Source organism: Aedes albopictus, chromosome 1 (genome assembly GCF_035046485.1).
Source record: "Aedes albopictus strain Foshan chromosome 1, AalbF5, whole genome shotgun sequence".
Lineage (NCBI taxonomy): Eukaryota > Metazoa > Arthropoda > Insecta > Diptera > Culicidae > Aedes > Aedes albopictus.
In genome coordinates this window covers 173773831-173799354 of record NC_085136.1, presented here as the reverse complement: position 1 = coordinate 173799354, position 25524 = coordinate 173773831, and the positions used below count along the sequence as shown (strand labels likewise).

At 39.9% G+C, this 25524-nt stretch overlaps 1 protein-coding gene and 1 long non-coding RNA gene across 2 annotated transcripts in view; one reads left to right on the top strand and one right to left on the bottom strand.

Annotated features, from left to right (window-relative positions):
• Positions 1–24139, top strand: part of LOC134288221 (uncharacterized) — an 81997-nt gene extending 57858 nt beyond the window's left edge. Inside the window, exon 2 of the long non-coding RNA XR_009997828.1 lies at positions 14153–24139. This is a non-coding gene — a long non-coding RNA (uncharacterized LOC134288221). The remainder of the gene's footprint in view (positions 1–14152) is intronic.
• The window catches only part of LOC109397226 (male determiner protein Nix), a 160456-nt gene that overhangs the window by 118285 nt on the left and 16647 nt on the right, over positions 1–25524 (bottom strand). The window lies entirely within an intron of this gene.

Sequence of the window (25524 nt, the reverse complement as noted above, 5' to 3'; positions counted from 1 at the left end):
TCGATTTTTACGGCCTGACCCAGATTCGATCTGATATCCTCGGGATTGTTATTTCTAAGTGGATTTCGTCACATTTCCCATCTGCTCCATCGATGAACCAACAGATCGGTTGGCTCAGCACCGTATTTAAAGAAAAGCAGACAAGTTGGTACAGCGTTGATGTTCCGGACGATCCGATGTTCAGATCGGAAATCGGGCACAAAGTGTCCGCATTCGATGTATAAAATGGTTTTATGGATGGCTGAGAGAGATTTGTAGGAGATGCAGCTAGGGAAGTTTGGGAGGTTGACGAGGTTCAATAACAGGATAATCAAAATGGGGCTCATCGCTCATCGATTAGTTTTGGTGTTCGTCTGTGGATGTGGATAAAACGATTGATACTCCACAGATTAACATCCGATGCATTAATAATATAATCGAGAAAGTAGTTATACATTTTCTGTATCAATTCAATGCTTAAAGTGTCTGATAACAAGCTTCAAACACCCTATTGATCGGAAGAAATTTCCGAGGATATTTGATCGTTTTGCTCCGGATCAGTCGGTGGTTTATTTTTGTTTTGCTTGAAATCAGCTTTGATTGATATAAACGTCATGCAGGCCAAGCCTTTTAACAGCACTGTGAGGCTTCTTATTCGGCTCATAGACACTGGGTTTACAAGCACTATAGCATAGCGTCATATACTAATATACGGCTTATTTCAGTGCTTACTATTTATAATGCCTGAGAACATTTGAAAATTTTCTATAGAGCCTATTGACACGGAAAAGCTTTTTTATGACCTTTAGACAGCTTACGACAGGGCTTAGTAGTTACTTGGGTTGTTTGATAAGAAATGAGAACCGCTTTACTACAGATTCGAAGCTTAACTGCTTAGCCTTCCGTAACTCGTGCGGTTGGACACCTCCGTCAAGCCTGGGGCACATAGCGTCCGTTCCGTCGAGTTTTGCGTTTTTTTGACAGTTTTCCCATGGGAAATGTGTCAAACTATTGTCACGCACACGCAAACGTATACATTGTGTGGGGCACTTCAGAACCACGCTAATGCTGAGTACAAAAGGTGGGATTTTTTCAACGTGTTGTACAAAATTCAACAGCGCGATTTCTCGAGGGTTAATGGAAAACAAAAAGCAAGTTTTGAGAACCGATTGGTGAATCGTTGTTTAAGGAAAGCTTAGTAATAAGCGAAAAGCGAGTTTTGAGAACGGCTGGATGTTAGACGAAAAAAAAACGATTTGAAAGGGCTTCTTGGCCGTAAATTGAAAGTGTTGTGAACCGTTATGAGATCATTATTAAAAGTTTTTGAGGGTGTCTATGAGTGAATAAAAGGCTAATTAAGGAGACGAAGTTTCTTCAGGAGCACATAGTAGGCACGATTTCAGCTGAAGATGCATCTTTGTATTCCAAGACTCATGCTTTCCATTAGCGCGGTAAACTCACAATTTTCAGCATATATTTTCCATGTGTTATTGTGCCTGTATTAGCGGGTTTTTGTTGCGTATACCTAGGATGTGGTTTGGCACATAAGTATTTGTCAATAAGATGTGCGGATTTTCCTGAGTGTAGTTCCTCGATGGTGTTCGCGCCTATCGTGGCATTACTTCCTTACCGAATCTCGTCGTGCTTGGTTCCGTCTAATAGCATACGCATTGTTTTTGACTATTCACCAGCGATATTTGCTGCGTCGCTGATTGATTGATTGATTGATTTGTCTTTATTAAAGAGACTTTCAGCCCTTGGCTGGTTCGTCTCAGGCCTGCTGCGTCGCGTTTCAGTTTGGTGTACGTCTCAGTAGGTAGGTAAGATACATTCTTATCTATTTGGAAGAATGTAGAACAGTACAAGGACAACAGAATGTCCAGAAGATTCAGGTTTTCTGAAGTCAGTTTCACTTAATAAGTACATACTCGGAAACGCAGTTGCAAAAAAACGATAGTTACTTTAGAAATGATATGAATTTCCATAATCGGATTCACGGCCGCACACAAATGAGTTAGCTTGCTGAATATTCGCCATTTGATAGATGAGTCCGCAGAAGCCAGTCAATGCATTGCCCAACTTGCTGCAATCCTGCTTAAACGAATTTGATAGATACTTCACCACCCTTGGTGATGGCTCAGTACAATGCCATTTTGTTTGACGACATGACTCCAAACTAATCCAATATTGTTTGTGCTTAGTGCCACCCTAGATATCGATCTAAAGCATTACCCAATATTTCGATATCGGAATAGCTGCCTCAGGTCCAATGAAGTCAGGTGACTCATAAGTCAATTCACATCCAGGGATGGAAGAATGGCCAGGTACCCATACAAGGTGAACAGCGTTTATTAAACAAAGCTCCTCGATTTGAGTTCGACAAGCGATAACTACCTTTGACCTAGAGTTGGCACGTCTGACTGTACTCTAGCAGTCTTCCAGATGGGTCATCCATTTGATTTAGTCACCTTGGAAATTACCTTAGAAATTGAAATAATAACACGCTTTGACTTGGATGTGTATTGTGATTTTTGAGCTATTTTCGTCCAGTGGAAATCAGCGAGTATTTGTTGAAAAGTATTTACAAACATGAGTGTAGATCTTCAACCGTTGTTAGGGAAACTTAAACTCGCTGTGTTCCCATGGTTATTTTGGAGATATTCCAACAAACATTTTTGCTGTATAAAAGTGGAACAAATTACTGTTTACTGATTTCGCAAGGCTGATTTATTATCCAGTTTTGAATGAATATTTTCCACTAACTGGGCTAAAAGCTTAGTGCAACGTACGAAAGTTGACTGTACAAACAGCGTCAGTCCATATAATGACGTTCGATAACTTATCTCTGTTTAAGGGCATGCGACACGTCATGATGTTATCAGAATCATCAAGCACTAACCTTGAATATTAAAGATGCGAATCCTTGGTTCTACCGTATTAATTGGGCTGGAACCATCGATCTTCTTCGTTCTGTCGCCACCTTGACAGTGATTCATTGCAGTATTGGTCTATGTTGTATTTTTGCCTTGTTGTAGTGTGCTTCATGCCGAAAAATATGACGTGTTCAGAGTGGTCTACAGTGTCGCAAACGCAATTATAGCAGATGCCGTCGTTATCTATTTTCATTTTACTCATCAAATGGTTGGAGTAGTCATTTCCGGAGAGTAAACGGTTTAGTGTGCAAACTTCAAAGCTTTTTTCAGCCGTAGATTGTGGTGCCAGGGCTTTTTAGGGAACGTGCTGTTTATCTGGAAGAACTTTATCCCTTTACCAAGTTCTGCAGTAACCATCGATTGAGTTTGCCACGCCAGAACCAGGCATTGTTGTCTACAGCTAAAACAAGCCCTAATGGGGTTATGAAATGACGCAGCCAAAATATCCTATCTACGTTAAATCTACTCCATTGATATAGGCGTACACTCAAAAAAATAAGAATTTACATGTGACGTAAACATTTTATGACTGAATGGTAAATTTTACTCTATTTTACATCCATATAAATTCGAGTTGGTTGCACAAGATGTCAACAAAGCTATTTGACCAGATAGGTAGAAAGAGTTTTACATTTATCGTTTGTCTCACAACTCGGTTATATGTACAGCCGAGAAGTATAGCACGTGCCTTTCAATCAGCGGACCAGAGTTTGAATCCAGTTCATTGTTTTACTTACATATGTTTTGTCTCTCGCTTCGGCTCAAGCGATTACTAGCTCGACTTTATTTGTGATAGAAGCCGTAAATTTGTGTCAAACTGGTCGCTCCTTTTATGTGCATCGAAGTGAACTTAAATTTACATGATTTTTTTCTAAGACTGTACCCGAGACTGTTCCTTAAGTTTGGACTTTAGAGTTAGATCAGTCAATAGGAATTTTAGATTTACATCACCCGTACATAATTTTGTTTTTTTCATCATTTTTCCAGAAAGGAAGGGGGATGTGTGGGTGAGATGGCAACAGCGTGTGCCACTCTATATTATATACTCAGCTCGGGCCCGATCATTGCTGTCCGATCAGGAGCGGCGAGTCAGTCGTAGTGGCGACGTCCATACGGTAGGACGTGCGTTGTCATCCGAGCCGCAGTGGGTGATTTCTCGGTGGCAGTTTAAGGTTGCACACAAACCATCGCGAACCGGTACAGGGGTGGCGGTAGTGTTCGGCTATTTTTCGTCATGGCGGCGGCTGTCACGTCGATTCGGCGGTGGTACAGTCCCGATTCGTTCGTTGGCGGCTCGTTAGATGGGCTGTCTCGATGGTTGGATGTTCGCTAGCTGGGGCAAAACCCAACTAAAAAGCACTGTCAATGTCAAAATCGATGTCAAAGCGAGTTTGACGTCTGACCGTCGTCGCATCGCAGCTCCTGTATACAGACCGTTTGCGCAAGTATGTGGGTGTTTCGTGACGTATTTCTCGTCACTTGCGTGTGTCTAGAGCATTTTGATCAGTTGTTAGTTTCCCCAACGAACGAACACGATTCGCTAATCGGGGCGCAGTCGTGACCCAACGAGCGAATCCTCACTGTATGCTGTCGGTAAGTACTTTGAAAATTTAATTGACAGTAGCCACTGCCGTGCCGCCGTGTTGGATGATTCCCATGCTCCAGCAAAACTTACTCCTTTGCTAAAGGTTGACTGGGCAGGAACCTTGTGAAATTATGTTGATCTTATTTTATTTGCTGAATGGAGGTTTCTCAACAAAGATCCAGTTTATAAATAAATGTTGGATAAACCTTAGCTCTGATGCACCTTTGGGAACTACCAAAAGGTATAGGATAGTACAGTAGACGTTCGCTCGGTGCAAACGGTTTAACTGCAATGCTTTTTAACTGCAAGTCCGCTAAGTGCAACAATTTTGCAGTTATCGCACCGCTACCTGTCAAAAACGAAACGTCAACAGAGTTGCGATGTTTTTCAGATGCACTACAGCTGCATTGCGATGTTTTTGAGTGCATTTTGGCTGCGTCCAACAGCAATTGACAACTGTTTGACGGCTGTCATTCGTTGCAGTTAGCGAATTTCATTCGTTAACTGAAACGTAAACATGTTGCACTTATCGAACGTCTACTGTATTGGGTTTCTCATTAATGTTTAGACTACTTTGATAATTTGAGAATCCATTGAATCATCATTTCCCAGCGAAATTTTACACTAATCAAACTTATTTTGTTTACCTTTTGTGCATCCGACGCCCCTGTCATGAACTCAACCGAACTTGTGTATGCCTGCCGCTGCGAAGTCGTGTGCGAAATTCGACTGTGATGATAATGAATTTCGGTCGAGTCTAAATGGATGCAAATGTCACAATAATTTGTTCGATGTTGAATATTCATATTTAAAGGCATATGCCTTTGACCAGCCATAATCTTCGTAATAGTCGTGTGACTCAGTATGTTAGCATCTTTTTTTTTCTGGCCAACTAGCGCCGTTCAGCGCCAGTTGTGTTTTACGTCGGCTGGGTCTAGGAGCTAAGCCTTAAATTCCGACGCCCCAGGGAGACAGCCACCACACCTGAGGACCCTACATATCGAACCCATCAACACATGGGCCGGGACCTACGGCTTTACTTCCTATCCGAGGGAAGACGTGATCACGGATTTTATGTCTCAGAAAATCCCATCGGCGTCGACGGGAATTGAACCCCGACCGACTGGGGTGAGAGGCAGCCACGCTTACCACTACACCACCGACGCCGACATGTTAGCATCAACATATTGTGCCGTTGTTTATCGCGAAAAGATTGTGCCTCGTTTGATTTGAATACGGCGGCTGACTATCCATGACAGCTCCCACCCGGCGGCTGCAAAAACAGTTTTAGCCAAGGTGCACACCGTGTGTAAATCATACGAGCGCTGTCTGGCGCGATCTGAGGCTGCGCGTTTCGAACGCAGCTTGTTGAGAATCTATGATAAGCGCGACAATAATACCATACAGTAGACGTTCGCTCGGTGCAAACGGTTTAACTGCAATGCTTTTTAACTGCAAGTCCGCTAAGTGCAACAATTTTGCAGTTATCGCACCGCTACCTGTCAAAAACGAAACGTCAACAGAGTTGCGATGTTTTCAGATGCACTACAGCTGCATTGCGATGTTTTTGAGTGCATTTTGGCTGCGTCCAACAGCAATTGACAACTGTTTGACGGCTGTCATTCGTTGCAGTTAGCGAATTTCATTCGTTAACTGAAACGTAAACATGTTGCACTTATCGAACGTCTACTGTACCTTCAAGTTTCTATGAATATAAGTTCAATTCCCAATTTAGGAAATGATTACAAAAAAGAATTCATACTGGCCTGCTCACTCTCACACGAAATCTTACGTTTGAGCGGTGTTGGTATCTCTCAAACGTCAAATTTTCTGCGAGAGTAAAGAGGCTAGCATAAATTCGTGCAGTAGACCATACATATACATGAACAGGAAGGATGGTGTGGCAGTGAGGTGGTTATTTTTAGTTTTTTTATGACTTTGTCAGGTAGATAAAACAGAACACACTATTTTCAATATCGATTTATCTTTTAAAAATATTTATTGTCGTGCTTATCTTAGATTCTCGACAAGCTGCGTTCGAAACGCGCAGCATCAGATCACGCCAGACCGCGCCCGTATGATTTACACACGGTGCGCCCCTTGCAAGCCCCTTGGCTAAAACTGTTTTTGCAGAAGCCGGGTGGGAGCTGTCATGGATAGTCAGCCACCGTATACAAATCAAACGAGGCGCAGTCTTTGCGCGATAAACAACGGCTGGTTGAGATCATCAACATCTGAGTGATTAAACTGGGATGTACAATATTAATCGATAACGATGTGACTACTTTTATTTAAATTTCTTTAAGAAACGTGTCACCATAGCACTATGGTGTCATGTTATCCATTAATCTAAGTGATCTGTCAAATGGTTCTGTTTGTTGTTTTATTTTTTGCGATCCGCGTTTTTATAATGATATTGTACGTGGATTTGCTATAACTGAACACGACGAATCAGAACCGTCGTTTTTGGAATCGCCGTTGGAATCGTCGTTCGATTGCAGAGCGAGACAGCAACCAAACTGACACATCGTCCTCTCCTCTCCTCTTCTTGGCGTAACGTCCTCACTGGGACAAAGCCTGCTTCTCAGCTTAGTGTTCTATGAGCACTTCCACAGTTATTAACTGAGAGCTTCCTCTGCCAATGACCATTTTGCATGTGTATATCGTGTGGCAGGCACGAAGATACTCTATGCCCAAGGAAGTCAAGGAAATTTCCTTTACGAAAAGATCCTGGACCGACCGGGAATCGAACCCGTCACCCTCAGCATGGGGGTCTCCAGTTAGCCTAGTGGTTAAGGCTATGGATCGCCAATCCGGAGACGGCGGGTTCGATTCCCGTTCCGGTCGAGAAACTTTTCTCGACTCCCTGGGCATAGTGTATCATTGTACTTGCCTCACAATATTCTAATTCATGCAATGGCAGGCAAAGAAAGCCCTTCAGTTAATAACTGTGGAAGTGCTCAAAGAACACTACGTTGAAGCGAGGCATGCCAAGTCCCAGTGGGGACGTCGAGCCACAAAGAAGAAGAACCCTCAGCATGGTCATGCTGAATACCCGTGCGTTTACCGCCTCGGCTATATGGGCCCTGACACATCGCTTTGACATATTTAACGTAGGAGCAACACGTGCGTGAGATTCTCTCTCGGCTGGTGTGGTTTGTTTTGATTCAATCTGACATTTCTTTTATGCTGCTCATGCTGCCGATGCTGCCAGCTGATGGTGGCGAGGATGGAGGAGCATAGTCGGAGGGGTGCTCCAATGCGTTTTCGGAAGAATTCGTCGAGATATAAAGTTTTTGTTATAAAAAATATGGAAAATTCTAGTTTAAAAGTTCAGCAATAAACTTTTCAATGCATGTTTCATATATTATTTTGCAAAGGATAGTCTATAATTTTACAAGAACGCATTGAAACGCCCCTTGAAATTAAACGGCGATTCCCAACTAGAAATCCTCTATATAGAGATGAGCGGAAGTTTTATATGACGAATCGGCAACGCTGTTTGTTTTGTTTACAACTGCTTCCAACACTTGCCACAAAGCTAGATGTTCAAACTTTGTGCGTGAATTTCTGTGGTGCAAGTTGTTTTGTTTACGATTGCTAATTAATGGTCGAGCTTTATTTTACAAAATTTTGGAAAAAATAGCAGCGCAATCGAAAATATATGAAATGCATTGCAAAAAGCAGCGCAAATCATATCAGTAGAAGTGAATTTTGCAGCAGCAATGGAAGGTTTTACGAGAAGAGAAGATACAAAAGTTTCTACATGAACATGAGTACTTGAAAGCATAACCCAGGTAACTACTAAGCACTGTTGTAAGCGCTGAAATAAGGACTGTATCGTTAATTATGAGTACACCTTTGAGGCTCTGTATTAAAAAGACTATGCCTTATTTTGTTAACTGCTTTGTGTCTATGTGTTGCTAACGTTGTAAACAAACAATAACCTTCATTAAAAGTTAAAGTTTTTCCTCAAGTGGAACAATGCGAGGGTTTACGGAGGAGAAGCGAAAATCGATTATAACCAGGCACTGCAAGGAAAAATGATCATCGCTAAGAAAATTAGCAAAAATTGAATGTGTTAGGGTTTTTGTTGTCCAAAATGCATAACACACTGAAAGACTTACCCGGACGCGGCAAAAAACAGGTGCGTCCAAGTCAAATTTGTACAGCAAAACTTGCAAAATCGTTGAAGGAAAATAGGAGGTATCCATTAGAGATTACGCAAAAAAGTGTGAAACGACTGTTGGTATGGTTCAACGCGCCAAGGAGCGTAATTCCCAGAAGACCTACCCAAAACAGAAATGTCCAAAACGCAGTCAAATTCTGGCGGATTATGTGAAAACTCAGGCTTGGAAGCTGTACGACGATGTTTTGAGCAAAAAATGCATGTGCATATTCATGGATGATGAAACGTATGTCAAATTGGACTACAAGGTACTTCCAGGGGCACAGATTTTCACTGTTAAGCACGGATGTTACGAATTAGGAGAAATCGATTTTTTGCGAAAAAAAAGGGAAAATGTGTTGGTTAGGCAAGCAATTTGTCAATGTGGTATGAAATCGTCACCTTTCTTCACCGTCCCAGGTATGAACGTCGAAATATACCGGAAGGAATGTCTCCAGAAACATATTCTGCCACTCATCTGAAAGCACAAAAGTCCTACATTACTTTGGCCGGATTTGGCATCCTGCCACTATGCGCGTGACACCTTTGACAGGTATGAAGTAAACAATATTCAATTTGTGGAAAAGGCAATGAATCCTCTAAATTGCCCGTAAATAAGGCCCATTGAGAAATAGTTAACTTTGATGAAAGGGAAACTACGGAAAAAGGATAGAGGAGCAGAGGACGTCACAAAATTCAAGAAAAACTGGGTCAACGTATGCAAAACCATCGTCGGAACGGTTGTCCAAAACCTTATGAAGCACGCCAAGAAGAAAGTGCGAGAGGTGGCAAGATCCACGAAAAATTAAATATACAATCATGTCATGGGCTTTTCTGATGGTCAATGAACAATGTAATGAAATTTAATTTACAAAATAAATAAAACATTTTGAAATACAGCAATTTTAAGGTGTACTCAAATTAACGATACAGCTTTTAATTGCCAATAAGCTCTATGCTAGTTTTTCAAATGCTTCTAAACACTTTACACCGAAAGTCTTAAAATAGGCCGTATATAGGTACATAAGGCTATGTTGTAGTGCCTGTAAACTTTGTGCCTATAGGCCGAATATGAGGGCTGTCAATGCCGTTTGAATGCTTGTCGTACATGACGTTTGTATCCATAGTCAAACAACCAAAACAAGAACCGATGAACGACGAAAAAACAGCAAGAATTGGCCTTGGATTATGGAAGACCCGATATATTTCCCGGTGAACAAAAAATGTTTAGAATTTTTGTAGTTATCTCCTTTCTGTAAGTTTTTCGTATAAACGAATCTTAGCATAGCTTCATTCTATTTTGAAACGGTACGGAACAGCATTGTGAGGTCACATACCTCCGGACCTTTCCTGCTTGTTTCTTTTACAATTTTATCTCAGTTTCTGAGTTTTTCTCTCGGTTTTTCTCACCTGCATTTTGACCCCCCAACATCGTAAATTCGTCCTAGTCCATTGTTTTAGAACCTTAGTTGAATCTTAATTTCTGATGATACACTTCTGCTCACAGAAAAAAATGATGCTGCTTCACGTTATCGATTTAAATATGGGTTTGATCATATTGAATTTATGATGCACAGATGGAGTAGGCGGGAGCATGACGGACATCTGCTTGAGAAGAGAAAACCGAGGGACTTCAGCTGAAATCTGGATCAGGCAGCAAAAAAAATCAACGCTGATGGAAGTCAAAGAAGCGAGGGAAGAATTCGCCCCCAAACGTCACCACCCCGGGCCCATATAGCCGAGGCGGTAAACGCACGGGTATTCAGCATGACCATGCTTGAGGATGACGGGTTCGATTCCCGGTCGGTCCAGGATCTTTTCGTAAAAGGAAATTTCCTTGACTTCCTTGGGCATAGAGTATCTTCGTGCCTGCCACACGATATACACATGCAAAATGGTCATTGGCAGAGGAAGCTCTCAGTTAAAAACTGTGGAAGTGCTCATTGAACACTAAGCTGAGAAGCAGGCTTTGTCCCAGTGAGGACGTTACGCCAAGAATAGGAGGACGTCACCACCCCACCGCAAAATCGCTGCCGTAGAACGATCGACGCGCCACCATTTTTCGAATGTTGGAGAGCACCGGTACCTTTTTCGCGGTGATGCTTCACCGTAAACAACACCGCGAAGAAGGTACCTACACCCTCCACTATTCGAAAGAAGGTGGCGCACCGATCGTTGCAGTTTATCGTTTGACAGTCAATAGAAGAGATAAACAAATCTTTTTTTATATTTTTCCTTCGTTCCACTTTTGACAATTCTATCACCAGAGATTCGGTACGAACGGTTGGAATTAGCCGCTTATCAGCCGAATATTTCGCCAAAAGTGGCTTTTCAGCAGCCCTATTAAAATATGTAGTTCCTAATAGCTCTGTTAACCATGTTCTTTATACGCATATAGAGCCGACTTGGTGCCATTTTTTACTGCCTAGCGGTTACTTGGGAACTAATTAATTATTATCTTTTTTACTACAATTTATTATGTTTCCAGTTCAAAACCGAATTAGCGACATTTTTTCTTTGACTTCCGCTGCTTTTGCCTTACGTTAAACACAATGTCGGAAGTGGGGCGCTGTATAGAGTACCAGGTGTACAATACAGCGCGCCACTTCCGACATTGTGTTTAACGCAAGGCAAAGCAGCGGAAGTCAAAGAAAAAATGTCGCTAATTCGGTTTTGAACTGGAAACATAATAATATGCCATCAATTCATCGATATCAAAAGTAAATAATTATAATTTGTTTAGTTCTGATTCCAATACCGTTCGAGCGACGCATTCCTACAAACAATAAACATGTTCGTTTGGCTCACACTTTGACATTGCTCTCTGCACGATTGGCTCACAATGGCCGCTTCCGCAGATCTCTATAATGTAGGATTACTACACTAGACTAACTGGAGACCCCAGCAACAACACAGTAGCCGGAAATTTCAGTTCATTGCTCCCGATGTGTTAAAAAATTTCAAAATGGACTTTTTCGGCAAGTAGTAAATAACATTTGCTATGATTTAAAATTTATTTCTTTTTAGATTGTGATTGCGATAGTTGCCCGCCATCTTAAACTGTACACACCGAGGAACTGTAATTAACCTTTGTTACACTTGTTCATTCCCAAGGATTCCCAGCCCACTCAGATTTGGCTCTTTTTTGCCAAGGTTTTACCAGAATAGAGAAATCAATGGATTGCTATTGACGGTTTTTTTAGTTACGAGATTCCAATCATTCCTACGGTCCTAACTATGTCTCACTATAACGCGCTTGTGGGTAACTCGTGTGTGGTGTCAATGTGGAGCCGTGCTGACGCCCGATTGACCTTCGTTTTGCCCTTGTGGAGTGGCCTAATCTCCCGGAGTTTCACTCTGCGGACTCGGACCACTTTCACTTCGTCCTCGTGGACTTGGTGTGGCTTCACTTCACACACCGCGGATTTCTCGGTAATTCAGTCGAGTACGTTATGTCCGCCACGATCACTTTGCGAATTCGTAACACCTTCGCTTCCCATTTGATCAGGGTCCCTTCCGAAACCTGGACGTTCTTTCAGTTTCCGTTTGAAGCTACGGATACACAACGTCATCGGGTTGTGAGTCGTGTATGTGTCCGTAGAATTACTTTAGAAATTCCCACCGAGAGATGCTCCAGGTATTCCCACCGGGGGATTCCGGTTGGAAGTCCTGGGATATTCCCGGTGAGAATTCCAGGAGGAATCTCTGGAGGCAATTAATGGTGGGAATTCTTGCAGAAATCTCCGGAGGGAATTCTTGGAGGAATCACCAATGGCAATTCCTGGAAATATCCTCGGTGGGAGTTCTTGAAGGAGTCTCCGGGGAAAAAACCTGGAGGAATCTCCAGTGGGAATTTCTGTAGACATCTCCAATGCGTACTCCTGAGGAAATCTAAAATTGTCACTGCACAAATTTAACATTTCCTTCCTAGAAACCTCCAGCACTTTCCAGGGACTCTAAAATAGGTCCTTCCGAGAATCCTCTGGAAATTTTTCCCACTTACCATGAACCAAGGAATCTTCCTACATTTCAGCATCTAGGTACTTTCAATAACTCATAGAGCTCCCGAAAGAACCTCCATGAAAAGAAGTTTAAACGTCCTGCAGTTATTTTTTCGGGGACTTCTCCACCACTTCCATCCGAGAATCCTACTTTCCCCAAAAAACCCCTTCCGGGAATCTTCAAGCAATTCCTTCAATCATGCAACCATTTTTACGAACGCTACTTTGTTTTTGCTGTGTGGTAACAATGGTAACATCAGCTAAAAATATTTGACAAATCTGAAGCAGTGAACTGAAATTTTCAGCAACTGTGTTGCTGCGAGGGATGTCGGCAAGATCCGTCAAAAATGAATCACCCCTCACTACAGCGTAAAAAGCTGGATTGTCGTTTCTGGAACAACATTTAAAAAGGGCCCAAGAGGTCTTGTGTCTTTTTTCTAAAACGCTCCGTAGGGCATAACAGCAGCCCGCCCACGCAAATGAACACCATTATCCGAAAGATCGATGTTTGCTCTATCTGATAACGGTCTTAGTTTTTGTGAATAAGCTGAGGGGGGCTCAGGAGCGACGTGTGAAGTCATTGTTTACCAATGCTTGTATGCCCTTTTCAAATGTTGCTCCAGGTTTTCGTTTTTACGGCGGTGCTACACCCCACCGCTTTGTGCTAAATATGTACACTTTTTGCTGAATAAACAAGCATTTTCGGTGCAGTTGCATTGGTGTAAGTGTAGGGTTACCAGACGTACTCTTTTTAGAGTACATGTACTCTATTTCAGCAAAAAATTGGGCGTACTATTCTTTTTGGTAAAATGGGCCCAATTGTACTCTTTTTTGCAAAATAACATTTTTCTGATATAATATACATATTAGTCAAAATAACCTTACAAGTAGTAAAAAAATCAGCATGCTACAAATTAGAATCACTTTTAACGAGAGGTCTTATCTGCAGAAGAAAGGCCATCTTAATTTTCCCTTTCTTCCATCGAAATCACTCTAATTCATTCAGATTATGATTCGCTCCTTGCTGAAAAATGTTTTTGAAACTGTCGTTTATTAATTTGTTTTGCAAAAATGGTTTAACTTTGACGTGCAATAATCGGAAGGGCAAATAATAATGAAAGTATTTCGTTTCTGTAATATGCTAGCTTTTGAAAGCAGGCTCAATTTTTTAAACTGTTTTGATCGAAGCAGTGATTGATCAATAGTTGGCATGAATACTGAAAAAATGTGAAATTAGAAACTGCTGTAATAACTATCCAGTGATGTCTTAAGTAGACACAACTTTAGTTTTTTCATCTCGTTAGAAAATTTACCTACCTTTAGGTGTCAAGTATGGTTCACAGAATTTAAATATAAAAAACTTCACGAGTGTCAAACAGTATTTAATCGATTCCTGTACTCTTTTGTACTCTTTTATCAAAATTCTTGAATGTACTCTTTTCATGTGTGAACAATATGGTAACCCTATGTAAGTGTATAAACCAAGGTATAAACACCAAAATATTGACAACTTTGCAAACGCTGATTGGTGGACACGGTGTGCACCAGCTACACTCCCGTGCGATGTCAATTATTCACAGGTCCGGGTGAACGTATATGTTTGCCTGTATTTGTCGATAAAAATATGTAAACAAACCGATCAGCTGATCGCGACGTCACGTTCGCCAGAAAATTTGTTCGCAGCTTCTGGAACGTGACGTCACCTTCGGCAACTTCGTGCGATTTCGGCTTGCCGAAGTTGACATGACACGACTACTACTTCAAAATTATCATATCACAAACACCCCTTTGCCCGATGGGCCTAACCTGGTGAAATTTAGAACATTGACTCCCGTGCTTATAGCACGAAAATCAAATACGAACATTTTCGGTGCAAAAGTGCTACAGCGGCCGTTCGCTCGTTGCAAAATGTTTACTTTGAAACGAGCGAATGCCATTCGCTTATTGCAACGTCACTTTGACGTTAAAGTGCATCGAAATGTACTGACAGCACGAATTTGACACTTGATTGCTTTTTATGTCGTTTTCGTTAGTAATCCTACATTATAGAGATCTGCGGAAGCGGCCATTGTGAGCCAATAGTGCAGAGAGAAATGTCAAAGTGTGAGCCAAACGAACATGTTTATTGTTTGTAGGAATGCGTCGTTCGAACGGTATTGGAATCAGAACTAAACAAATTATAATTATTTACTTTTGATATCGATGGATTGAAGGCATATTAAATTGTAGTAAAAAAGATAATAATAAATTAATTATGCTTTCAAGTACTCATGTTCATGTAGAAACTTTTGTATCTTCTCTTCTCGTAAAACCTTCCATTGCTGCTGCAAAATTCACTTCTACTGTTATGATTTGCGCTGCTTTTTGCAATGCATTTCATATTTTTTTCGATTGCGCTGCTATTTTTTTCCAAAATTTTGTAAAATAAAGCTCGACCATTAATTAGCAATCGTAAACAAAACAATTTGCACCACACAAAGTCACGCACAAAATTTGAACATCTAGCTTTGTGGCAAGTGTTGGAAGCAGTTGTAAACAAAACAAACAGCGTTGCCGATTCGTCATATAAAACTTCCGCTCATCTCTATATAGAGGATTTCTAGTAAAAACTAGTGCGATAGTCCAGTCCAGTGGTGAACTAAATGCGCTATATTTTGTCATGCATATGTACAAGTGAATTTCTATCTTACATACTATGAAATTTAACAGGAAATTGTAGCACTTAATCTACCCGTAAACCTAAATTGTTAGTGAAAACGTACATACTAATATTTATCGTGCACAAAACTAAATCTAGACTAACTGTAGTACGGATAGTAAAACGGGTTGATAGTACGGATTGCATGTTTTGCACCCACATAAATGCAGCAGCGGTAGACAGACAGGCAGATTGGACTCGAAGGACTAGTAAGGAAACTAAACGTAAATTAATACCCAACCCTGCCTCTAGGCGGGGTATGTATAGTTTGAGCATTTTTTTTCTTTCCCGGTCAATCAAAGCATTTATATTTTTGGCTGATATTTAGGACTGTTCTGAACATGTATCTCTAAATGGTTTTTGGTGTCTTTCGAAGTGTATTTACATTATTTAAAAATCATTAAAAAAAATTGACGTTTTGGTCACTTTCCATATGTAATCGTGTTTTTCCATTGTTTTTAAATATTTCAAGAATAATCATTAAATCTCAAAATGTTTTATCTTCAAAAATCGGTATCCCAAATAGGCTACTAGGAAAAATATAACAATTTAGGGATATTCAAAAATAAAAATTAGAAAAATCAAAAACCAAAATCACGAATTAAAAAAAATCACCTTCCATAAGATATTTAAATCGATTTTAGATGAGGAAATATGATATTTAGATCAAAATCAAAAATTTGGGTATTAGAGGGTTAAACGAATAGACTACTTAATCCCTATCTAGAGACTATGGGTTGTTGCAACCATAAAATGTATACTATTATACATTCCAGGAAATAAACCCTCGAGCACCTGCAACGGCACTACGTTTACACTGAGTATCACAAGCGTGCATTTTTCAAGGTGCGTGTACTCAGTACACGACGCGACCGCTCCCGGGTTATAATCCCCCTTCCTGTAATCTTGAAACGCTATTTTTTACTTTGGGATTTGCCCCGAGAACTGCCCCCTGTCCTAACAGGATTATTATTTCGGGAATTTTCCGTTGGCGTTTCCAACACTTACTAAAATATACCTTCAGTGTACCAGCAGACGCTCTAGTTTTAATAGCCGCTCACGAGCGTAGAAGCACAGTTTATCTGCAACAATACAATATTTTTATCACGGATATTCAAAACATGCTTGCCGAATTATATTCGTGCGGACAGGATTGCACATATATATGCCGTTAAACATATGTTTCAAAGCGGCGAACGCCTATTGGAGCACAAGCGGCTACTGGTACACTAACGGTAATATACTCAGTCCTGCTCTTTTTCTGTAACAAAACGAACTGCAATTTTACGTTCTGTGTAATAACTGCGGTCCATTTCCTGTTTTTCCGCTCGAGTAAATAATTAATTTCATAATAAACAAAACCATATTGTTTACTTAGAGTTTCCGGTTGAGTCGTACACTAGTCTACTTTTTTCAATACTGCCATACCTGAAAACATATAAAAATATAATGTCTAATTTTGACCTTTAAGGTCAACAGGTTATTAACATTATCACACATTACACATTATCACACAAGCCTTCAAAATTCATCATGCAGTTTTGATTCTGTAAAATCTGATGGTAGTCCGAATATTTCAATTGAGCAAACTATTAAGCATACGTAAATGTTTCGTGAAACGTAATTGTTTGTACATTTTATTGTGCAGTTAGTTCACCACTGGACTGCGCACTCAGTCTTCATAAGTGCGAAAACGTTAATAAAAGTGCGCGATTGCATCAAATACTTTTATTTACGTTTTCGCCCTTTTGAAAACTCGTGCGATAGTCCAGTGGTGAACTAAATGCGCTATATGTATCTGTAGGGTTAGTATCCAGAATTACCCTTGCAGCTCTTTCTGATACAAAACTAATGTAAACCGTAACATTTGTAACATGAATATCTCCTAAATTTACTGATTATTTTATATGAAAATCTAACATGCCCAACTTGTGGTAAGTGTATTTATACCACAACACAAGTGTTGTAACAAAGATAGTAGGGTAGCGAACCACTTGGGCAGCGGCCGGTATTTTGGGCACTCTTCGCTATAACTCAGTCAATTCCAAACCAATTGACTTGAAATTATGTACACGGCTAGATAATATACGTATCTAATCGCGTTCCAAAAATTGTATCAATTGGTTCAGAAGTGGCTGAGTTATAGCAGAAACGTTCCCAAAATAGGACCCTTGCCGAGATGATTCCACTTCTCTAATTATTGTAGGAAGAATCTAGTCAGGGGCCATCCATATACCACGTGGACAACTTGGAGGGGGAGGGGGTCCGATAAAAGTCCACGCTTGTCCACGGAGAGGGGGGTGCGGGATGTCCACGTGAACAACATTGATATAAGAAATAAGATACAAAGATTCATCAACGAAACAAATTATGTCGTATTATTCAAGTGATGCCCTCTTTGAAAATTTACTCGCCTTTTTTAATTATCATAATTTTGATTATCAAGGGTGCTTTCACTCACCAGGCCATCGTTTAACTCATTTATCTATAACTCTGTTCAGAAGCTTGTTACTACAATGTGGTGTTCGCGAAGCTTGTAGGCTCCTGTTTTTCATACAATTATCACCAAGGGTGTCATATTCCAACTCTTATATGTACGGCGTTAAAGTATTAGTCTCACCTACTGCTACTAAAGGATTGAATTTTTTATCATTTAGTATGAGTAGGTATTACTAGCGTTCTCTCGGTATAAATATCAGAGTTAGAACATGGTATCCTTGGTGACAATTGTAGGAAAAACACTACCCTACAAGTTTTCCGAACAGCTTCTGTACTGAGTTATAGATAAAGCATCCTTGCTGATTGTCTGGTGTATTCATCAGAAAAGAATTATGGAGTTTTAAAATGGAGCTTAGGCCAAAAAAATGTTGGTGTTTCTGTCAGAATTTTCGTTCAAGTTCTCGAAGTTGCATATCATTTTTCTAGAATACTTCGAAGTTTCAAAATATATGAAAAGATTTTGCCCTACTCTCACAGGTTTACCTTCAAATTTTGTCATGTATTTTTCTCCAAAATTACAGATGTGTTTATAGGATATTGAATCGTAGCACTAAGTTTGTAGTTGCACTATGCAGTTTTTTAAATGATCATGTAATTATTGCATTTGTTAAAATCTAAGAAATAGAACCATTGAAAATTATCAAAATACATCCACATAAAAATATTCTTAACCAAAAAAAGGACAATCATGGATTTAAAAACATTCAGTTCAATTAAAATCAATGCTGAAAACTTTGTCCATTTGTGTACCTCTTTGAAAAAGACCTTGAAAGGAAGTCACTCAAAGGGGTTTGCCTCTTGCAATTGTTTTGTTTAAAAATAAATCAACCTTAACTTGAACCTATATAGTTAGCTATACAATATGAAATTCATAACTTATGAACTATATTTAAAACATAAAGTTATGAACTACTTCGAAGAAAAACAGCAATCCCTAAAAAAACTTATCAAATTACTGTTTTCAATTTATTAAAAAGTCCAAATATTGGAAAAAAAAGTTTTTTCTTTGTGATGTCCACGTTGACATTAGGGGAGGGGGAATAGGGTTCAATGAAAAGTCCACGAAGAGGGGGGAGGGGATTAAAAACCATGATTTTTCTATCCACGTGGTATATGGACGGCCCTTAGTTGCAGCACTATCAAAATCGATTGAATGTCTTGACTATTGTGTAAACTTGAAGATTATTTTAAATATTTTATCAATCTGTAACGACCAACTGACGATTTCACATCACAAAACTGAATAAATGACTTCATATATACGTTAGATATTTCACAAAACACGGAATATTCTACCAATATAATGAAAACCAAAAAACGTATGCAGGCGCGCCAACTTGGTCAAATTATTGGGAGGGCAAAGCCTGTTTTTGAGATTTTTTGGTTTCAAGTACACAGGGCCAAATACTCAAATATTTGACAATGAATGAACTAAAGATCAAACATCTGTTAGATACGAATGAAAATATGATCGAGTCAAACAAGATGTTTGAGCATAGCTTACTTTTTTTTTATAAATATTTGACCCAGTGTACTAGGTTAATTAACCTTTCGTAACGCGCGCGTTGGCCACCACCGCTAGCACCACACTAATGTTTTTGTATTCAACATTTTTTCAACGTGTCGTACAACGTCAACTCGATCGCTCGAGGGTAATCAATTACGCAAACCTGTTACATTGAATGTTTAGGAGAGGTCAAGGTAACAAACATTGTTGAAGTAGGTAGGGGAGGCGGGGCAGTATAGACACCCTAAGATTTTTGCCAACTTCACCTGGCAATATGTCATAAAAGTTTCGTTTTTTGATACATGTATTCTTCTAGTCTATTTAGCAGCCATTGTATACGAGTGCAAACGAAAAAAAAATTGTCCACTTCAATTGAAAAATGTTGATACATATTTCATGACCGTCTTCAAGCATACGAGGCAGAATGGACACCCTCATGGGGCAGTATGGGCACCAAGAGACTTTTATGAATTTCGTAATTATAACCTATGATGTTATTTTGTTTTTACAAAATAATCAAGGATGGAAATCTAGATCATGATCGGATCTCGAATGTGTAGCGATTGAAAGGCATCGTGCTATCATAACAACAACAATAACATCACAGACAAACAGACATACTACTCAAATCGGAATCATCGCACGATTTAACGGTTATTTTGAAAATATAGTGTGGTTCAGACTGTGCTCGCATGTGTCATGGTGGCGCTGCTGTGCCTCAATTTTGCAGAAAAATGAACGCGACGCCGATCAATGTTTACATAAAATGACTCAATCATGAACTTTCATTCATGTTTTATGAATGGATGACGCCACGGGGGAGTCGTCACCTGCTAAATTGTTACATCGAGCCGAGGGAAACAACACCTGGAAATGAATGCTTCGGATTGAGCATTATAGATAGAGGGTGCTACGGTGCTACTGAGATGCCAAACGATGTTTTTGAAGCAATTTTCTTCCAAGTAATATGTCTGTTTGTCTGTGATAACATTTTGTCGTCAATAACAAACAACGGTCTGAGAAGAATGATTCGCTCGGCATGTGTGGGTGCGATGCGATCGCTATCATGAAGTCGAAATGATAAATTCGCGATTTCATTCACTTTTCAAGCATTCTTACTTGTTCAACCTCCAGGAATGCTTATGAATGCATTATTTCTAATACATAATGAATGCGGTTTACGGGTGCATTAGAGCATGGTTTCCCAAACTGTGGGTCGCGACCCCCCAGGGGGGTCGCCGGCCTTCATCCAGGGGGTCGCGAGGGATAGTTGAATAATTTACTAACAGACAACAAATGAGGGAATTTCTATGGTGGGTCGCCGAAAGCAAGTCCACTGGTAAAAGGTGGTCGCGCACACAAAAAGTTTGGGAACCTATGCATTAGAGGCTTAAAATCTAATGAAAAAAAAATATTACGACTTGTAACCTGGGACGGGACCCTTCAGGTGCTAATGCAAATACGAAACCATTTGCCTGTCAAAAAAGACCACTTCTGATTGGTTGATTTGACAAAAGCAGCGTTGCGCCGCGTTACGTTCGTTTACAAGAGGGCACTCTGTTGTTGAGTTAGCCGTGTTGCTAGTAGTCACGGGTTTTTTAAACCTCGTATGATTGATAATTGATAACTAACAACATTAATCGTTTTTCTCACTTTCTGTGCCGTTTTTATCCGGAACTTGACATGGTGAAATGAATTGCAAAACGCAGTGATGTGTATCATTCTGGGCTTCATTTTTACTAATTTTCGAATAATCCAAAGGTTTGCCGGCAAGGGATGGAAGTCTGTGTGTGAGATCCAAACGAGGAAGATCAGATTGTTTTCAAACTCATTCTTCGAAGTAGAATGCTAAATAAAACTAGTCAACAAGTTTTGATTGATTTGCATATGAAAAGTGTTGGCAACACTAGAGCAACCCCCGTATGAACAGTAACAAAAAGAATAAGAGGGCTTGTACCAATGAGCTGTCACGTCCCGTCCCAGCTTGTAACATGATCCGATAACGGGTCATAACGCGATAAAGCGTGCATCGGGTGCTTCGAGTCTCTGTGACACGAGCACAGTGGAAGGCGTCGGCATCATGCTAACTGCCCAAGTAACCATTAAGCCGTAAAAATGGCATTAAGTCGGCTCTATAGTCGAATGTAGAACCTGGCTAACAGAGCTAATTGGTTCTATATCCTCGTATAGAGCTGCTCAAAAGCCACTTTTGGCGAATTATTCGGCTGATATACGGCCAACTTTAAAATATCGTGCCAAGTCTCTGGAGCGAACGTTGTCAAAAGTGAGACAAAGAAAAAAGAAAAAAAAATATTTTGTTTATCTCCTGTTCTTTTCTAACTTCCTTCGCTTCCATTGAAGTTGCTTTTTTGCTACTTCATCCAGATTCTAGCTGTTGTCCTCCGAGTTCCTGATCAAGTTCAAGTCCGTTGCCTTTTTCATCTGCTCCACCAATGCATCATGGGAATGGTGTGATCAAACTAGTATTTAAACCATGAAAAACAAAATAGTTTGGGCATTTCGAGGGTTGAAAATGATATGGGATGAGGATGATTCAGTGGTAAGGTTGGTGGTGATGAACGCAGGAATTGATGCAGGAGAAGCAATGTTTATATAAATGATCGGAAAACGTTTCACAAGAAGAGAGAAACGAGCTGGAGTTTGTCTTGATTGAAAAAAAAATGGAATAATCAAGATAATCAAATTCCATTATCTATTTAACAACACCATTCCGATAAACATGCCAACAACAAAAATAATCCCGTTTCGTCAATCCCGTCCGACATGGATGTTTAAAATGTATTGATCATGACCGACTCGAGTCTGTTTTGGTCGAAATCTATTTTGATTGATATAAACGTCATGTGCTCCAAGCCCTGTGACAGCACTGACAAACTTCTTTACAGCTTGTAGGCTTTATATAGGCTTACAGGGCTTAATTTAGTTCTTACTGGTTATAGTGCCTATAAGCATCAGGAATGCTTATATAGAGCTACTTAGCACTGAAAAGCTGTTTGATGGCCGTTATAATGCTCAGAACAGTGCTTAGTGGTTACCTGGGTGGTGATTTGATGTTGCATGAATAAGTAGAAGAAGAGCGATGATGTTTTGAAACATCCCTATCCCTATAACACAGGGGAAGATTTTTAAATGCCTCTATAAAATCTATATCAAAATCTAATTGAAAACGGTTTAATGTACGGTGTTAGCCTTTGGACTACAAATTAAGTACCGTCGATGGGGGTGACAATGGGTCTGGGGGGTGAGATTGGGTCAAACCGGAGAAACATAAAATTTGAAATAACTCGTCAAGTATCGCTAATTTATATTGAAAACTTTATATTATTTCAAACGTCATGATGCAGAATAAGATGTTTAGCAATAATCGTTTATTGTTATATTTGTGGCTAAGCTTATGTGATGAAACTACTAGTAAATCACTCTGAAAAAATTTCTCCTTCGCAATGTTCCACACAAGCACCTAACCATAAGCTGTAGGTATTACCTGGTTGATGCAACGGAAAAAGTGGGCTGTCTATGCAATTTTTATTTAAAAATTCAATATTTTCGACCCCATGTCTAAATATTAAGAATGGGGGTGAGATTGGGTCAAGCAAGTTATCGACTGCACATAACCTTAACTAAAAATTCAACTTGTTATCCAGTCCCCATTTGACTTTAAAGTGGTGCCATGTTTACCGTATCTTCATAAAAGCACGCTTTTTACAAAAATATGTCGAATAAGCGTCAAGCGAGTGTGTTCATACGTTTAGTGCCTAAAATCATTTATAAAAATACACCCATGCGTTTGGATAGCTTCTCTAATCATCATCTAGCCTTTAGTGTACTGCATATTCGTTGAAATGTTATTGCGAGAGAGGATCTAATAATGTGAAAAGTTGTATAACATAATAGTTGAACGACCCTCTATCTTGAGAGGCCAATGATCATGTACATAAGAGTTTATAACGGAGGGCTTGGTTAAACATTTCTTATGCAGTACATATCATTTTTTTTTTCAATCAATCTTTCAATGCGTCCCTCCCTCATTGTAATCTGCCTCCCTCCTCTCTTGGATTTTGAAATGAGGATGATTATGGTGGCTAAAAATGGCGATACAACATACAAACGTTATTTTATCAAATTTCAACCATTTTTTCGGTTGTATTAGCTCTTTTAGGTGGATTTATCATCTTTTAAAATTACCTAAATTTTTATTCGTTATGGTTACATTGTATTTTAAATAGATTTACTAGATATGATCGATAAAATTAACTTATATTCTTAGATAGGTGACTTTGAATACTTTGACCCATTCTCACCCCCTCTAAGGGGTGAGATTGGGGCAATTATCAATCATTTGTAGTTTAGTAAGTAATTCATATAATGTGATACTTTCTTGCTAAACTTTCATTATCATATAGAAGAGTATACATACCAAATAAAAAGTTATTCCGACTTCAATTGCATTTGTTATTTAACAAACAATCTTTGAGTATCCTTTTTTGACCCATTCTCACCCCCAACGACGGTACCTTATCAAGAAAAAAATGTTAAATTTAAATTTATACGTTCAATATGTAGTCCGTCCAAAGTCTAACACCGTACATCAAACCGTTTTTAATTAGATTTTGATTAAGATTTTATAGAGACAGTGTTTAGTTCTTCTTCTTCTTCTTCTTCTTCATGCAACATCAAATCACCAATGAACTTGTCCACGGTGACGTCATACGCCAACGAACGGCAAGATGTAAAACGGTAACTGCGAGCCTTGTTGACAAAAATCACTGCTCGCATCTTGCATCCGGCAAGCTCCGGTGAACATCCAGTGAACTTTCGGTCACTGGATATTCATGATTGTATCATTAAATGATTTTTTATGTAAACAGTGCCCGCATTTGCAGAAGAAAAGAATCAACTCGGGAAAAAAGAAAACCGTGGATAAGTCCATGGACTTATCCACGGTTTTCTTTTTACCCGAGATGATTCTTCTTTTCTTCTGCAAATGCGGGCACTGTTTACAAAAAATGACATATTCATGAACATCCAGCGACTGAAAGTTCACTGGATGTTCACCGGATCTCGACGGATGCAAGATGTGAGCAGTGATTTTAGTAAACACGACCCGCAGTTACCGTTTTATAGCATGCTGTCAGTTGGCGTGTGACGTCATCTTGGACAAGTTCATGGACTTATCCACCGATGAACCGAAATCATCGCGGTCCGAGAATTTTAACACTAGAGCGGGGCCGTTTCCAATCAGAATTGGACGATTCTGATTGACTTATCCACCGATGAACCAAATTCATCGCGGTCCGAGAATTTTGACACTAGAGCGGGGTCTGTTCCAATCAGAATCGTCCAATTCTGATTGGAACGGCCCCGCTCTAGTGCCAAAATTCTCGGACCGCGATGAATTCGGTTCATCGGTGGATAAGTCCATTGAAACAGACCCCGCTCTAGTGTCAAAATTCTCGAACCGCGATTAATTCGGTTCATCGGTGGATAGACGAGTGCACCGATGAACTGAATTCATCGCGGTCCGAGAATTTTGACACTACAGCGGGGTCGCTTCCAATCAGAAGTGAAAGATTTCCAATCAGAATTGAACAACTCTGATTGGGAACGACCCCGCTGTAGTGTCAAAATTCTCGGACCGCGATGAATTCAGTTTATCGATGCACTCGTCTATAAGTCCATAGACGAGTGCACCGATGAACATTGAGTTCACTGAGCCTGAATTTTTTTGACAGCACAGCGGGGTCGACTTTCAACAACTTCTACTCAGAGATGCATCACCAAAATGCGCTGATAATATTTTTCTTTGAATCAAAAAGTCAAAATTCGCGTGAGTGGAAAAGGAAGGGACGAACGAGAATGACCCGAACTTTCATTCGTCACCTTGCAAAATTCAATGCAAGAGCAAGGCTATGGACTTATCCACCGATGAACCGAATTCATCGCGGTCCTAGAATTTTGACACTAGAGCGGCGCAGTTTTCAATGAGAATTGAACGATTTCCAATGAGAATTGAACAATTCTGATTGGGAAACTCATCAATCAGAACTGTTCAATTCTCATTGGAAATCGTTCAATTCTCATTGAAAACGCGCCCTAGTGTCAAAATTCTCGCACCGCGATGAATAGTCTATTT